The sequence below is a fragment of the Solanum lycopersicum genome, chromosome 6 (genome assembly GCF_036512215.1).
Source record: "Solanum lycopersicum chromosome 6, SLM_r2.1".
Taxonomy (NCBI): Eukaryota; Viridiplantae; Streptophyta; class Magnoliopsida; order Solanales; family Solanaceae; genus Solanum; species Solanum lycopersicum.
The window spans coordinates 8,538,515-8,542,992 of record NC_090805.1 but is presented as its reverse complement, the minus strand read 5'-3'; the positions used below and the strand labels follow the sequence as shown (position 1 = coordinate 8,542,992).

The window sequence follows — 4,478 nt, the reverse complement described above, 5'->3', positions numbered from 1 at the left end:
GCCGTTTTGTGAAGGGGTTGAGGTCAGAATTGCGGATTTCTGCCTTACAGGTAGCGGCTACGGCAAAATCCTTTCAAGAAGTGGTAGACTTCGTGATAGAGGTGGAAGGAGTGAAGCTAGATGACTTCACCATGGCATCAACATCAAAAAGGTTTCGAAAGGGAGGTGAGTTTAATGGTTCTTACTCTAGAGGACAGGGTTCAGGAGGTTACTCAGTCCGACCAATTCAGTCTTCACTACAGACTGTAGTTGGGGGTCCACCGCAGACTGGTCAACACTTCTCTGAGTTTGGAGGTTATCCCCAGACTTCGTCATTTTCACAGAGACCTATGCTTGAATCCAGAGAGTGTTATGGATGTGGGGAGACTGGACACATTAAGAGGTATTGTCCAAAACAGAGTTACAAACCTCAAATAGTCAGAGGTACAGGTGGTCATGGAAGAGGCCGTCATTCTGGAGGGTGTGGTGGCCGAGGTAATGGTGGTCACCAAAACGGTCGGGGTGACGGACAAATGGGAACTACTGCAGCGCAGCCTGGTAGAGGCAATGGGCAGACAGGTGATAGGGCCCATTGTTACGCTTTCCCTGGTCGGTAAGAAGCGGAGACATCAGATGCTGTCATCACAGGTAATCTTTTGGTTTGTGATTGCATGGCTTCTGTATTATTTAACCCTGGATCCACATTTTCATATGTATCTTCCTCATTTGCTCTTAAATTATATTGTGAATTACTTGACATGCCTATTCGTGTTTCTACTCTGGTGGGTGAGTCTCTGATAGTTGAGAAGGTGTATAGGTCTTGTCCTGTGACTTTTATGGAGGGCAATACTTATGTAGACTTGGTTATCTTAGAAATGGTTGACTTTGATGTAATTCTGGGTATGACTTGGCTTTCCCCAAATTTCGAAATCTTGGATTGTAATGCTAAAACTGTGACGTTAGCCAAGCCTGGGACAGATCCGTTAGTGTGGGAGGGTGACTACACTTCCAATACGGTTTGTATCATCTCCTTTCTTCGTGCTAAGAGAATGGTTAGTAAAGGGTGTTTAGCTTTCTTGGAACACTTCAGGGATGAAACTACCCAAGTATCTTCAATTGATTTGGTTTCGGTAGTCCATGTGTTTCTTGATGTGTTCCCTGCAGATCTTCCTGGTATGCCACCACATAGGGATATTGACTTCTGCATTGATCTTGAACCGGTTACTCGCCCCATTTATATACCCCCTTATAGAATGGCTCCCGCGGAGTTAAGAGAGTTAAAGGCCCAACTGTAAGAGTTGTTGAGCAAAGGCTTCATTAGACCAAGTGCATCCCCTTGGGGTGCTTCGATTTTGTTTGTGAAGAAGAAGGATGGAAGTTTTAGGATGTGCATAGATTACAGACAACTAAATAAGGTAACGGCTAAGAACAAGTATCCTCTTCCTCGCATTGATGATTTGTTCGATCTGTTACAAGGTGCTTGTACCTTCTCAAAAATCAACTTGAGATCTGGTTATCATCAATTGAAAATACGGGCAGCAGATGTGCCCAAGACTGCTTTTCGGACCAGGTATGGGAATTATGAGTTCTTAGTATTGTCTTTTGGGCTTACGAATGCCCTTGCTACTTTCATGAGCTTGATGAATGGGATTTTAAGCCATATCTGGATCTCTTTGTGATCGTATTTATTGATGATATATTGGTATACTCAAAGAGCAAGAAGGAACATGAGGAGCACTTGAGAATTGTATTGGAAATGTTGAGGGAGAAAAAGCTTTATGCCAAATTCTCCAAGTGTGAGTTTTGGCTAGATTCAGTGTCCTTTTCGGGGCACGTGGTTTCTAAGGATGGAGTGATGGTGGATCCTTCTAAGATTGAAACAGTGAGAAATTGGGTAAGACCTACTAATGTGTCAGAAATAAGGAGCTTTGTTGGTTTAGCTAGCTATTACCATCGATTTGTCAAGGGATTCTCTTCCATTGCTTCCCAATTGACGAACTTGACTAAGCAGAATGTTCCATTTGTATGGTCGAATGAATGTGAAGAAAGCTTTCAGAAGCTCAAGACTTTGTTGACTACTGCACCAATCCTTACCCTGCCAGTGGAAGGTAAGAATTTCATTGTCTATTGTGATGCATCCTATTCGGGTTTGGGTGCAGTACTAATGCAAGAGAAGAATGTAATTTCTTATGCTTCAAGGCAATTAAAGGTGCACGAACGTAATTATCCGACCCATGATTTGGAGTTGGCTGCGGTAGTGTTTGCATTAAAGCAATGGAGACACTATCTATATGGGGTTAAGTATGAAGTATACACGCATCATTGTAACCTACAGTATGTCTTTACTCAAAAAGATTTGAATTTGAGACAGAGGAGATGGATGGAACTACTGAAGGACTACGATATCACTATCTTGTATCATCTGGGAAAGACTAATGTTGTGGCAGACGCCTTAAGTAGAAAGGCAGGGAGCATGAGAAGTCTAGCTCACTTGGAAGTTTCTAGACGTCCATTGGCTAGAGAGGTTCAGACTCTGGCTAACGAATTTATGAGGTTCGAAGTAAATGAGAAAGGAGGATTTTTGGCTTGTGTGGAGGCGAGATCTTCTTTTCTTGACAAGATTAAGGGAAAACAGTTTGATGATGAGAAACTAAGCCGAATTCGGGATATTGTGTTGCGAGGAGAGGCTAAAGAAGCAATAATGGATGAGGAAGGTGTTTTGAGAATTAAGGGAAGGGTATGTGTGCCCCGTGTTGATTATTTGATCCACACTATTCTTACAGAGGCTCATAGCTCCGGATATTCTATAAATCCTGGTGCAACCAAGATGTATCGTGACCTAAAGCAAAATTTTTGGTGGAGTAAGATGAAGCGTGACATTGTGGAGTTTGTTGCCAAATGTCCAAATTGTCAGCAAGTAAAATATGAACACCAGAGGCCCGGAGGAACACTTCAAAGAATGCCCATTCCTGAATGGAAGTGGGAGAGAATTACAATGGACTTCGTGGTTGGTCTTCCAAAGACAATGGGTAAGTATGACTCCATTTGGGTGATTGTCGATAGGTTAACTGAGTCTGCTCATTTCATTCCGGTCAAGATGACTTACAATGCAGAGAAGTTAGCCAAACTCTATATCTCAGAAATCATTCGATTGCATGGAGTTCCACTCTCCATCATATTAGATAGAGGTACGCAGTTTACTTCTAAGTTTTGGAGAACATTGCATGCTGAATTAGGTACTAGGTTTGACCTTAGTACTGCATTTCACCCTCAGACCGATGGTCAGTCTGAGCGAACAATTCAAGTGTTGGAGGATATGCTTCGTGCATGTGTGATAGAATTTGGAGGTCATTGGGACAACTTCTTACCCTTAGCCGAGTTCTCATACAACAATAGCTATCACTCAAGTATTGATATGGCTCCATTCGAGGCATTGTATGGGAGAAGATGTTGGTCTCCCATTGGTTGGTTTGATGCATTTGAGGTTAGACCTTGGGGTACTGATCTTTTGAGGGATTCATTAGAGAAGGTGAAATCTATTCAAGAAAAGCTTTTGGCGGCTCAAAGCAGGCAAAAAGAATATGCAGATTGAAAGGTTAGAGACTTGGAGTTCATGGAGGGTGAGCAAGTCTTGCTGAATGTTTCGCCCATGAAAGGGGTGATGCGGTTTGGGAAAAGAGGTAAGCTAAGCCCAAGGTATATTGGACCATTTGAAGTACTTAAGCGAGTAGGGGAGGTGGCTTATGAATTAGCCTTGTCCCCAGTACTGTCAGGAGTGCATCTGGTATTTCATGTGTCTATATTGAAAAGATACCATGGGGATGGAAACTACATCATTCGTTGGGATTCGGTTCTTCTTGATGAGAATTTGACTTATGAGGAGGAGCCTGTTGCCATTCTAGATAGACAAGTTCGCAAGTTGAGATCAAGGGAGATTGCATCCATCAAAGTTCAATGGAAGAATTGACAAGTTGAAGAGTCCACTTTGGAGAAGGAGGCTGATATGCGAGAAAGATACCCACACCTTTTTACAGATTCAGGTACTCCCTTTTGCCCTTGTTTTTCTTCTTGTGATCGTTTTGGGACGAACGATGGGTAAATTGGTATCTATTGTAACGACCTGTTTAGTCGTTTTGAGCAGCAGATTTTATTTCAGGAAAAACTGGCTAAGTCGACGGATCCAACGACGAACCGTCATGGGCACGACGGACCGTCGTGGGGGTCTCATTCCAAAACACTTAGAATTCTGAAATTTGGGTACTGAAATTGACTCTATGAACTTCGCGACGAAGTTGCAGGACGGACCGTCACAGGCGTGACAGGCCGTCACAGACCCTTGGTAAAAATCTAGTCTGTGAACTCTGTGACGACTCACCAGGATGGACCGTCGCAGGCACGACGGCCCATCACAGGCTGCGTAATCCCAGGCTGGGTCGGATTTCTTTAAATGTTTTAAGGGACGTTTTGAACTATTCCTGCTATAATTATAAATTTAGTGG

General features: G+C 43.1%; 1 pseudogene; it reads left to right on the top strand.

The window, feature by feature from the left end:
* Positions 1 to 477: 477 nt before the first annotated feature.
* On the top strand, positions 478 to 4,003 carry LOC138349205 (uncharacterized; annotated as a pseudogene).
* The last annotated feature ends 475 nt before the right edge of the window (positions 4,004 to 4,478 follow it).